The following is a 13,299-nucleotide window of genomic DNA, read 5'->3' as shown; positions in this document are numbered from 1 at the left end:
ACTCCCTTTTCACTTACCTCTTTTGTTTCTTTCCTGATTTTCTGTTTGCCTTTCTCTGCCTTGGCAATAAAACAGTTATACTCATATGCAACCCCGCACAAACATATACCACTTTACACAGACCCATAAACACTCCAGCACATACACATCCGTATACTCACTTTAATATGCCCATTATGACACCCACACTTAAGTTACAAATCGCCGTAAACACATGCAACTCTTTGCATTTTTGTATTCATGAAAATATGTACAAAGGTCTGGGCATCACCATGTTCCCTCATCATCTGCTCGCAAAAGCAGCGAAAGCTCCAAAAGAGGAGTGTAGGAAACTGACTGGTGTGGATTTGATTCCAACAGTTATACTTTTACTTGGTTGTTGCTTACTGTGTTTGAGGCAGTCTGGAAAGAACTATGTGATCTGTTTTTCACCCAGCAAGTCAGCTGCTCTCAGCCCCAGTGCCAGAAGTAGGGGTCTGTAGATCACATGCTGCCTAACATATCACACATTCCTTGAAAACGTTTTTCAAGTGCCCCATAGAATACACTACACCAGCCTTTTCTCACAGCCCTAAGAAAGAGGAAATAAGTCATGTTAGAAGAATGATGTCTTTCAGAAAGAGGTGTGCTCAAAGATGTTGTGCTCATTGCTCACAGTTGTGTCTGAACCGCTCAGGATGTTTAATCCCAGAGACGTACAAGTTTAACAGGTTGGTAAAGTTTCAAAGCTTAACATTTTCCTGGCTCTTTCTGGTTTACTGATTTATGTCAAAGCCATGGGATTCTTGACTATGCATGTCACCATTTGCATGCACAAGCAACAGAAATGAAGTTGAAGATGTACCTTTGCTGTGCTATTCAACCCATTCGCTCCTCTGTTGCCCTAAACCCTACAGTCCTTTTTGTTTTTTGAAATTGTGCACTTTTGCACTAAAAGATATGATAATTTTATTTACAAATCCAAGTGGCATCTGCCACCTCGGGTCAGTAAATAAAAAAAGGAAGCAAATGTCATTTCACTGCCACACGCATTCATTCTGATGCATGCACAAGGATACATCATCACACATGCATTTATCATTTGTCCATTTAATTTATTTATTTTGACAATCCTGCACAGCATTGGGAAAATGGTGGACACTGTGCAACATCACTAAAAGGCATTGAGAAAGCCTACAGGTGCTAAAGGTGAGCCCTATTTGTTTTGGCAATGCTGGTTGTATACTGCTAGGAAGCGTCAAATAATGTAATCACTGTTTCAGTGGTATATCATGGACATGTCACTGCTTTCAGGCAGGCTTTAATAGCCCTCAGAGGACCAGAGGACTTCACTGAGTGCCTGTCTCTCAGTTCCCCTGCATAGGTGTCAGATGTGGTCCCATGAATGCACTATTATAAGGTTCCTACAAATATAGCAGGACTGTGTATTAGACCCTCACAAACTTGGCAAAATAGAGACTCAGTCCACATATACCATTAGTAAGTGTTGTATCTCGGTTAGCTAACAGTACCACAGCCAACCAGGGATAGATGTTGTTGGCAACCTCCAACATGGCACTAAGATTCCCCAAAAATTCTGTGGAAAAAGATCTTCCCTTTTTTTAGTCACTCTTGCATGCCCAAGGTACACACAACAAGGGCACAAAAAGCATTTTTGAAATATTTATTGAAAACGCCACTTAAATATTCCTGTAAATGACTTAAAAATCAATAAAACCAATTTAAAAGCAAAATGGTTGAATTAAAAAGTCTAAAAGTCGTCCATACTACACGACGGTTGCCAAGGGAGATCCACCAATCATGTTGTCATTAGCTGTTTGCCTCCCGGGCGCCGAGAGATCCCCCTGGGGATGATTCGTCGCGCCATACAAATACTAAATTAAAAATTAAATTAAATAGCGAAAACATTTTGAACATTGAGATCTGCCACCTAATAGAAAATTCTGCAAATCCATGTTATCAGAAAAAAGAGATACATGTTGCTTAACCGCGGACAAAGTGGAATGCTCTAGCCACTGCTGGCAAGCTTACCCACACTGTAGGTAGTTATTTCACCTGAATGTTGTCACTGGACATATCTGGCGTCTGGTCTGCACCATTTCATTAAGCTATTCTTCTGTGAGATTAATGTTCTGTTGCCATTTATCGAATCGTGCAACAGAAGGAATGTTTGGTGTGTTTACATTTTTAGTGCTAGCCAATCCATGACACAGTCTGCTGCACTATTATGTTTAAAAATATAATTTGTCTGGGAATCAAACAAGCCCTGAATAAAGCATCAGTGCCCTGGACCTGCCAGTGTCTTGTACCCCATATAGATTTTCAATCAATATTTTCTTTCCAATATTCGTGACTCTTCAATGTCAATTGGGAAATAAATTTCATTTTGTCAGCATATTTTACTTTGCCAACTTATAATCAAAACGGGGTCTGTGGGGTCAGGATCAGAAAAGTAAGGAAGCTTCTTCAAATATTGAGCATATTTATGGTAAGAAAACATTTCATCATATATCCCAGAATTTAAATAAAAGTCCTCATTTTCGAATACAGTGTAAGATTCTAGTTCAGATAACATGTTACAAACAGTTTCCACATCCCAATCATGAGATACAACATCAGGGTAGACAAAGTCATCTAAAGCAATCTTGAAAACATGGAATTTGTAAAGTTTCTGTGGGACCAAAAATGTCATGTGGAATCTTATCCTAAACAATACCATCATGGATTGGAAATGCAGTAATGTTCTTAAGGGGCAAGTCTCTTCGAACTGTGTGTGAAGATGAATAAGGCTTAAGTACTTCAGCTACCAGTTTTGGAGAAGAACGCTCTGTGACATAGTGTCCATTCAACAGCAGAAAAACAACTGTAAGGAATCCAACCCAGATGAAGAGAAAGATCAAGGAAAGACCAATTCAAAGGTAATACCATGAAGCAATTAAATACGTTTGTTTTCAAACAAAACCATAGTGCACAAGAACCAATACAAGGAAGTGTGTGAAGAATCTGAAGAAAATTATCAATGTCAGCAAAATAACCGGAGACAGTCTGTGCAAAGACAGGAGCAGTAGGAGGCAAAGGAGAGTCTGTAGGTACCTCCAAAGGTAGTTGATCTTATATAATTTTGTTGCCATTAGTAGCAGTGGAGCATTGTATACCCACATGAGAAACATATACCGCGTTGGCAGTAGAAGCAGGCATATGTGCTTGTTCAGCATCAGAAGACCCCATCCGCGGAGTAAAATTATTAGGACTGTTTAATGTAAATGTCTAGTTTTTGTAAAGCGCAAACAATTACTTGAAGGTGTCGGGGGCCCTCGGGAAGATTAAGCGAGCTATTGCTCAGAGTCACATGGTGCTGGGCTGATCTGCCGCCGGCACTGGAGATCGAACCGTGAGCCCCCGGGTTCCTGTGCCAGTTGCCCTGGCCGCTGCGCCGCACCTCTTCCACTAATGCATGCAGAGGGCTCTCCTGAGAGGAGAGCAGGAACTTCCCAGATACCCACTTGGCCTACTGGTAAGTACTGGCTACATGATAGTATTTTTGTGTTTCTATTTGCAACCATCAAGTGGTGGCAACATCACAGCTAGGGTACCTTGAACAGCAAAAACAGGCACCAGAGCTCTTTCTGTCTGTAACCTTCTCCAAAGCCAGAGCCCCAACTTCAGGAATCCAGCCAGAAGTTGCTGGTTGCTCCTTCACTTTCTCAATGGCAGAAATGTTAGTGGTTGCATTTGAGCGCTCATTCCGAAAGTCTTGTAATTCCTGTAAGATAGTGAAATGTTTATTGATGTCAAAGAAGACTTCATAGGGGGTCTGACCACCTAAAGATCTTCTTTGCTGATTAGTTAAAGCTCTCTGGATCCCATAAAGATGATGGATCCAACTACAACTTGAACCTAATACTCTATTAATTTGTTGCCAAATGTCACAAGTGAGGACATATTGTTTATTCTGTTTATAGAGCACCTGCCACCAGTATTGTTTCTGTAACAAGAAAACTGCCGCCACCACAACAGCATAGGCAGATGCTAATCATTCATGAGTAGCAATTATTAATTCTAGCCTGCGGTCCTGGTTGGGTATCACTCGATCACCCAACCTGGGAATGTAGGCAAAAGGAGTATTTTGGACACTCAACAGAGTATTTTGCAGGAAATGTTTTTGGTAATGTGGCGTGCCAGTAGTCGAAACAGTGACCGCTGCCCTGATGTCACAATCAATTCTCGTATGGGAATGAGTAATCACAGCTTTTTTGTTCAGTTTGAAGAGCCCCCTTAGCAACTTCATCAGCCAATGAATTTCCTATGTGTACATCAACATGCTGATGACCTAATGTATGTATTACATCATCCAAAGCATCCTTAACAGCTGCCACCGTTCCTCAAAGCAATTTGTTCTTGATAATATTACCTTTAGATTCACTGAATTCATTCAAGAGGCAAGATTGTAAATTATTGTTACGAGACTAGATGCAGTAATAGGAATCACACATTATGAGTGTCAGGAATTCAGGATCCGTATTCTGCAATGCCAGAACCAATGCTTTCAATTCAGCCAGCTGAGCGGTACACTTACCTAAGGTTTGTGGGCATGTTTTTTCTGCGTTTGTAGGAAGCTGGCTCTGTGTATGATATTGCCCTGGGTGGTAGTACCATCCACAGAGTCCAGGTGTTCCCCAAAAGTGTATAGGGCTCAATGTAAAACCCAAAGTGCTCCATTAGTGGTAGTGTGGGTGAGCAGCCTTAGGTCTAACAGAGAGGAGTGTAAGACATATATTGCACAACAGTGATCAATAATAGACACATGACTGAAAAAGGTGATCCAGACCAATCCTATAAAATGATACTTTATTTGTACTTTATTTTAAGACCAAGGTCTATGCAATCAGGAAGGTACATTTTCAATTAAAAATGCTTTTTAGATTCAGAAGTCGACAGTGCAGTTTCAGAATAGTTCAATATTATCCTGTGGAGGAAAACAATTATGCAGTGTAACAGGCAAGTGCGCCACTTACAGTTTCAGTCCAATCTTTGGGTGTCTAAGACCAACACTGGGTACAACGTCAGTCGTGTGGGACTCGAGGCACTCAGATCACAATCTAGACCGATGTCCTGGCAATAATATTTACTCTTGCGGTCCGCAGAAAGCAAGGAAGGGAGATGGTATTCAGCAGACCGGCAACACAGCTACCATCAAATGTAGGAGCTCCGCCGCCAGTGGAACGTCATGGAGCAGTCGTGGTCGGGCCGGGAGTGCAGAAGGTGCCCGATGGGCCGAAAGGGCCACTTCCAGCAGGGTACAGATTCTTTGGCTTGGAGCTAGACACAGCTTGGGTCGTTGGGCCAAGAGCATCCCTCGAGGTCGTGGAGGCCGTCCGGCTAGGATGCTTTCTTCTGGTAGGACAGAGTCATGTTGACAATAGTGCCGGCCCTCTACCGCTGCTGTCTGGGAGTTCTTTTGTAGCAGTGAGTAGCGCCGACACATGTGTCGGTCCTCTCTGCCGCGAACTGGAGCCTTTAGTCTGAAGGAAGGTTCTTGACACTTTGTTGAAGGTTGAAAGGCCTCCGAGGATTCTTGGAGGCCTTGCAGGGTTTCTGAAAGAAAAGCAGACCCAGTAGTCAAACCGGTCGCATGTGGCGAGGGTTTTGCCTAGTTTTTCCTGCTGCGGATTACTTCCTGGTCCTTCAGTGGTCGTATTCCGTCTTCTTCATTGGTCCATCGAATCTAGTTTCTAGGTCTGAGGGAGCCACCTAAATACTACATTTAGGACTACACCCTCTATCATGCTATCCTCCTGTGTGAGGGGGGCATAAACCTATCCCCGATGGGAAGGGTCTCTGAGGTGGTGGGGATTGAAAGTTGTGCTTCACCTCGCCTCCCCCTCCTTAGGGATGTGGTTGACAGAGGTGGGCACACCTCCTATTCTTTTGAATTTTCATACCGGTTTTCCCACCCAAAGTGGGGGTGTAAACCTAGGGCTGCCATCTGCTGCTAGCAGCAGAGGCTGAGGGTCGTATCACAAAGGCGGCAGGCCTTTGAAGCTGCCCTCTTCGAGCACGTGCCCATCCTGGGGGAGGAGGTATGAGACTTCCGCTGAGAATTTGCATTGTTTCTGGTCCCAGTAAGCAGGGGCTCTCTACCCAGGGGTGCAGAAACATGTCTGGTGGTGGCTGGCTGCTTACAGCCAGTTAGAGACCACACCACGGATGGGCATGAAAGGAGTAGTTTGGTACCAAGCACTCCTGATTCAGTAAAGCCATTGTGGTGCTGGGGGACTCAAGTTGTCGAGTTTCCAACCCATGTACTCTCTATGGCTTCACTGGCACTTACAGTAATAATGAATGGCACCAATATTGTTGGGGCATATAGGCTGTTGCCTACTGGGGACACGTTAGTAGTTTGACAGGGCCAATTTGTTTTACAAATTGCTCCCTACAGGAATGAAATATTAATTAAGTATTTTATCCCAGTAGGGTGTTAACTTCTACTTGGATAAAATACTTACTGAACATTACTTTCCTGTAGGGAGCAATTTGTAAAACAAATGTGCCCCGTCAGACTACAAACGTGTCCCCAGTAGGCAACAGCCCTTGCAGTAAAAATGACTAATTGAAAAGAATAACCTCCCAAATGGCTGTTGTGTTGGGTATTGACAGGATTCAACCTGATTGTAACCTCATTAATGTTGTACTTTGTATATATTGTATGTTTAGTTTCATGTTCAGTACAGTGTGTATGTATGTGTAGATAACTTGTAGGTGGTCTGTCTTTCAGATTGACATGTTTCGCAAATGACATGAACATGCAAAAAGATTTAAAGAGAAGTAAATAAATACTTCAGACCATTTGAATCAGAGAATGTTCTTAGTCTGTTGAAGTAAAAGCAGCACTCTAAAGTGATATCTAGGTTCTTATTTGTTTAAAAAGTTGTATAGGCCCTACCTAGCTGCCTTTGGGCCCAGCACCCCCCTTTTTTTTCGAACATATTGTATAAAGAGCATGTCCTGCGATTATTAGGAAGACGAGACATTATTGTGATCAGCATTTTTAGAATGGTAAACAATATGAACACTTTTTGCTAATGTTTGCATACTCCTATCCATAGTCTAGCCTCCATACCTTGGTTTTAGGTGTCAAGAAGCGAGTACAGGTTATCCTCCTTGGTAGGATGGAGGTCGGAATTAGCAGGGCTGCATCTCAGTCACGGCTCATAGCGATTCTATGATAGTCCCAGCATAGAAGTGCTCCTCTCACTGAGTCTTAGCACGGAAACTGTTTATATAATAAAGTAGCGTTCTTATCACACTGCCAGAGAGAGGCAGATCAGCTAGCTAAAAAGAAATGTCACCTAATGAGTACACCAAGATAGCAAAGAAAAGGACCTCATGTTCACAAATGTGTGACCCTGGAACTAGCTGTACAGACAATAGGATGTCAGTGTCTATTAGAAACTGCACATACAGCACACTCATGCACTAAATTGTGGGAAAGGTTTTCATGAAAAGAGGATGTCAGTTTAGGGAGTTGGCTCTAAAATTACTACTATCTGCAAGCCACGCAACAGGACCTCCGCCCAAGATAGTTCAGATTGATTTGCATCCCTCACTGCTGGGCATTACGATGCCGAAGCTCCACAATTCAAACGTTTAGTTTCCGCAGACATTTCAGTAGTACAAAGAACTCATAGCTCTGCACTGGTGGCGCCCGTTGCGGTGCGACCATCTTTGTTGGGGCTCCCCTCATGACCTCCTTGAATTTCCTCACTACCACCCTCCAGCTGAGCCTCTCATCTATCTATAGCCTCTTTCTCACTTTTATAGAGCTACTTATCCAAATGTAAAGTGTCAGATCCTTTCACATCACACCCACATAATCTACAGAAATGAATCATAGAAGTATGTAAATCAATGTATAGGAAATGTTACATAAAAGAATGAGTGTTACATGGTGTAGGAGTCTCATGTTATCCATACTGGTAAGCATTATATGGTAAGATTACTTGGGCTGATTTCCATGGTATCGACATGTGTCATAATTTATAATGAATATGATTTCCAGCAACATTTAAACTCTTAGTTAAAAGGGTATTCATGAGTTATAGCATGAAACCACTCTTGCCCCATGACCCAAGCTTCAGTTTGTGTCCAGGCTGTAGGCAGAACAGACAGCACAAATCAGAAAACCCTTTCATCTAAGAGACACAGGTCTTAAAGTCTACTCATGGTCCAAATGTGTCTGTTGCACTCACTCATTGTTGCCAAGTTTCTCAGGTTCATGTGGGATGAGCTGCTCTATCCAGGTTTTTATTCCTTTGAATTCTGGGTAATTTAGCCTTGGTTTTATAGACTACAAATCCAAGAATGCAAAGAAAAATCCGGGCTGGAGCAGCTTGTCATGCATGGAACTGGGAAACTTGGTAGGGATGCTCACTCTTACTGGTGGTGGTGGGAGCCGCTTTACAGCATTGTATACCTCAGGCTCCTTGCAAATCTTGTCTGACGTTGCAGCACAAAAAGAGATCAAAACACATATCATTGGTTTTGGTGAGCGTCTGCTGTGAAGCCGATTTTCAGACCATGTGGGTTAGCAGTGGCTGAAGCTGAGCCAAAAGCAGTACAGGTGGGTGAGCTACTGAAGGCTGGAGCCAGCTACCAGGCTGTGGTTCAGCTCGAGGTCCTCTTCGACCCTCAGGCCCAAAAATAAGATGAACTTTTATGTGGCTTCAGACTACCATCCTCACTATAACCTCAACTGCAAAGAATTAAAGACAGAGCAATGTACCCAGAATTAATGAAAAGCGATAACTTTTAATGTAAAACAAGAGAGAGAAAGAAATACCATTTAGTGGGTTGTGCAATGTGAAACCAGACATCCGCAACCAGTACTGGCTTCCCTGCTTGACCAAATTATGTGAATCTAGGAAAACATTTTCTTTCACCATGCCTTCTGTTTCTTCGTAATTGCAGATAGGAACAACTTGAAATATGTAAGTGCAGGATGTGCACTGTAAAATAACATCTCTCGTTTGATTTAACAAACCAATTGGGAGGCAATCATTAGGCTACTATATTATGTTATATTTGCAAAAGGCCTCTTTTATCAGAAACAAGTTGGGCAATTCCACCGCCTCACCCATGCAAAACATACCAAAATACCCACTCAACTTTCTAACAATTTGTTATTAACCCATCCTGCACCCATAAACAACTCCATCCCCAACATTTCCCTTCTATGTTTTCCTAAATGACAACACATTTCAAAGTTATGCCTTAAGAATCTTATTGGTTCTCCTTTCTGACTGCCCATTTCTATAGATGATTCACCTGCCCAACTGGGGGACCAGACCCCACGTCATTTACTCCTATTTCCTCTTCACTTGTCTCATATTCTCTCTCTTTCTCCTTTCTCTCACTTAACCATCTCTCTGACTTTGCCCTATCAAACCATCTCCAGTACACCCTCCCCGTGATGAGTCTGGAGCCTCAAAGCTCCAGACTCATTCAACTAATTGTCTACCAATACCATAAGTGTCTCCAGATTTAGCGTGTTCCCAAGCCAGTAGTGGCAGCTACCAGACTCGGATGGTGGGGCGGGGGCAGGTGGATGGGGGGGCATAAAAAACATTTTTAAAACCCACTTACCGCCTCTCATCCGTCCTCTTATACCTGCTTTGGTCATGCAGCAGGATACAGGAAGCAGCAGGAAGCACCCGCCTCCCAGGCTCCCGACAGCCAATCACAACACTGCAATGCAGCGGTGTGATTGGCCTGAGCACAGTGGATCAGCACTCAGCCAGGGAATGGGGGCCTGGGCATGTTCTCCATGCAGTCTGCCATGCAACCTGCGTGGAAAATATTGGAAGTGGGCATGACAATTTCGGGCGGCCCGAGAGGGCTGACCAAACAGTCATGTGCACTTAGGAGTGGGCAAACCACTCCTCGCTTGCTCCTATGTCCTTGGAGCAGCCTGCCCAGAAAGCTGCCACAGCAGAAGGAAACATAAATGATAATAAAGCGAGTTATTATCATTTATGTTTCCTGCTGCGGAGTAGTGGTGGTGCGACGCTCCTCTGCCATAGCGGAGGAGCTGCCACTGATCCAAGCATGAAACGGAAGACCCCATCATGTTGGAGTAGCTCCAGGTGCTCCCCCAGCACCTGCCTGTCCAAAACCTTTGTCCCACTTTTGTGTCTTGGTAAACACCCCTCCTCATGCCCCGCATGCTCAAAACCCAACCCAGTCAGTAAACCAGAAAACCTCTTTATCAGTTGACCATCTCAGCAACACTGTACTCCCCCTACCCTTCCGATCTGTCTCACTCCTCTTTAAACGAAGGCCTCACCCCTGTGCATTCCAAGTGATGTGTCCCATCTGCAGGCCACTGTCACATCTTGTCTCCACCTATTCTGATACTTTAAATGCCCCCCCCCAAAATAATTGTAAAAAATGCCCCAAACCGCATGCCCTCCCAGTTAGAAGCACACATGAATCTCACCCGGCTTCTAAACATCTTTGTCATCCAGTTTCCTCAACCTCACTACCCTACCCTTCTCTGCGGACCATCCTTCCAAAATCTTACTTCCAAACTCACTCCACAAGGATCATACAACACAGCACCTTCCCATAGAAAGCGATCCCTGCCATGTTCCCCAAATTTTTGCCTGTGCCAGACCCTTCTCAATATGTCCAATTATTATTTTTAAATATTTTTCTTTGCTTTTGAAAAGACAAAACAAAAGGTTCACAAACCAGTGCCCCAGATACATACATACAAATAACACAAAGGCATCAATATTTCAAGTGTTTTCAAATTGACTGGTGAGAACAGCAGAAGAAAGAATAAACAAGTTACATCAATTCGGCAGGTATGACATATCAGGTTACACAGTTTAAGAGGTGTGAGTGTGGAACATATTATTAGCATTGCCTTGTAGCTCAAGTCCATATTAATTGATCCAATTACCCCATATTTTGCAGAATGTACACAGGCAACCCCAGGTTTGATGTAACTCGTTCTGCTGGCATTTAGAGATCCATGCCTCCTTTCCACTCGGTCATGGATGGAATCTCTGGAGCCTCCCTAACGTTTGGCCAAATCTCTTTTGGTCATGACTAAGCCTAGGTTGCGAAGTATCAGTGTCATCCGTTGGAGGTTAATTTCCACTGGAGCCCTAAGAGTATATATTTGGGGTCTTGAGTAGTGTGGTCCCTATGATTGTGTCCAGTTCCATGAACACTTTACTCTTGTCCAGAGTGTGTCAATGAAGTCTCCCCGTTGTTCGCTAAACAGCCAACATTTCAGTGAGACTGCCCTTCCCATTTTGTGGAAGCGAGCCCTATCGTAAATCTGGTGAAGGATTTTGATTTGGATGGGTTGCACCTCGGATTTGATTGCTACCTCTTGCAGAAGCATTAGCGCAGCTTCCCAATCCAAATCATCTATTTCCCTAGTTCATTTGCCCACCTATGCCTTAGTTTGTGTAGGGTGTAGGATGTGTAGGATTGCTAACCCTGTGGCTCCACCCCAGCCCGGAATTGGGGAAAAGGTATGTCTGCTAGCTCCCTCCACGCAATCGGGAAAACCCGTGGTGGACCAGGGAGCAGTCTCGGTACTGACGCAGCACGAGGGGGAATAGCACAGGATAAAAAGTAAGTTTAAAATAAGAATAAGAATGAAAAGTGAGTTTAAAACCGACCGATACAATCAGCCGTAATAAATTAGGAAACTCAGCAGCCTTACAGCAAAGCGAGGTGAGACAGATGAAGTCATGAAACCCCTTTGAGATCATAACTGTCCAAAGTCATGACCAGCCCAAAGCCATACTGACTATCTGTAAATATAGACACTCATTTGAGCTGTTAGACTTTATGTTCTTGTAAGGGCAATCGGTTCTCAGGACACCTTCATTGGTTCTCAGACATGAGCCATTCACAAAGATTACACATGAGACTCAATCAAAAGTTCATCTTTTATGTCTGGCCTTGGCTTGGTGCATACATTTGTGAAATCTTCACCCTCATGCTCAAAATCATCATTATTTACATCACTCTTGGGCAACAGCAACAATAGGCTTATTTGAACAGAAGCACCAATCTGACATTGCTTTAAAACAATGGTCTCTGAAGCACGGATTTGATGCTCATATTTTGTTAGTGGGAAATTTGTCTTGTACTGGGTATTCTTTCTGGTAAGCAGAATCTCCACAGAGTGTAGGACCATAACAGATACAGGATGTACCATAACTATGCTGTCACACCTCTCTGCGCTGACACCAACAGCCGCCACAAATTTAAGACAACCAGGCAGCCCTGTGGCTATTGGGTCAAAAGTAATTGAAAAGTATTTCAGAGGTCTTCTCGAATCACCATGAATCTCAGTAAGAATGAGAGAGAGCAGCTCTCCCTCTCACTGCAAAACAATGTGAACATTTTACTGGAATATGGGATTCCTAGTGTTGGGGCAGGACAGAGAGTTTCTCTCAGCTCTAGGAAAGCTTTCAAGTAGATCAGGCACTTCTTTGTGTGTCAGTCTTAGTAAAGGCTTAGCCACTAGGGAAAAGTTTGGTATCTACTGTCTACAGTAGCCAGCTATTAAAATTGTAGTTCTGGTTGTCACAGTTATACAAGCAGGAACCACAATCCTGGTCAGAGTGAGTCAGATACACGCTAAAAGATTTCCTGTGCTCACCTTCTGGTAGCTTGGCACAGAGCAGCAAGGCTCATCTAAAGGGGCAATGTGTAAAGTATTTATCCAACACAGCACACAGTAACACAATGAAAACACCACAAAAATACTCCACACTGATTTAGAAAAATGGATTATCATTTTATATCTAAAACAGGACCAAAGCAACAAAAATCAAATGAATGGAGGTCGAGATATTAAATTGTAAAAAATAAATGCAGTTTTAGTGCTTAGAAGGGGGTTATCTTGTCGTGCTGCACTGGGACAAACTCAAGAGTTCAGGCCGTCTACAATGGAGTGCAGGCCGGATACAGGACCCACACAGGGACTGCTGAGTAAAAGTATTTTAGTCTTTGTTGCGAACACAAGATGCAGGATGCGTTGATGACCCTCCAGAAGTTGAAGAGATGGGTTGATTTTTCACACGCGTGGATGGCGATGTGTTGGTTTCCGAAAACAAAGCACCATATCCACAATGCATTGATTCTTAACCAATACGACAGATTTCTCTACGTTTGTCGAAGAGATGCGTCAATCATCCTTCAGTGGTGGCAGTGATGCAGTGGTTTCAGAGCTGTGTTGGTAGCCAATTCACAGGGTTTCTCCACGCTTGT

At 43.4% G+C, this 13,299-nt stretch overlaps 1 protein-coding gene across 5 annotated transcripts in view; it reads left to right on the top strand.

The window, feature by feature from the left end:
* LOC146839649 (serine protease FAM111A-like) overlaps positions 1-13,299 on the top strand; it is a 243,946-nt gene that overhangs the window by 36,529 nt on the left and 194,118 nt on the right. The window lies entirely within an intron of this gene.

This window comes from Triturus cristatus, chromosome 4_1 (assembly GCF_964204655.1).
Source record: "Triturus cristatus chromosome 4_1, aTriCri1.1, whole genome shotgun sequence".
Taxonomy (NCBI): domain Eukaryota; kingdom Metazoa; phylum Chordata; class Amphibia; order Caudata; family Salamandridae; genus Triturus; species Triturus cristatus.
The sequence above is the reverse complement of the archived record's forward strand: the minus strand, read 5'-3'. Positions and strand labels throughout refer to the sequence as shown.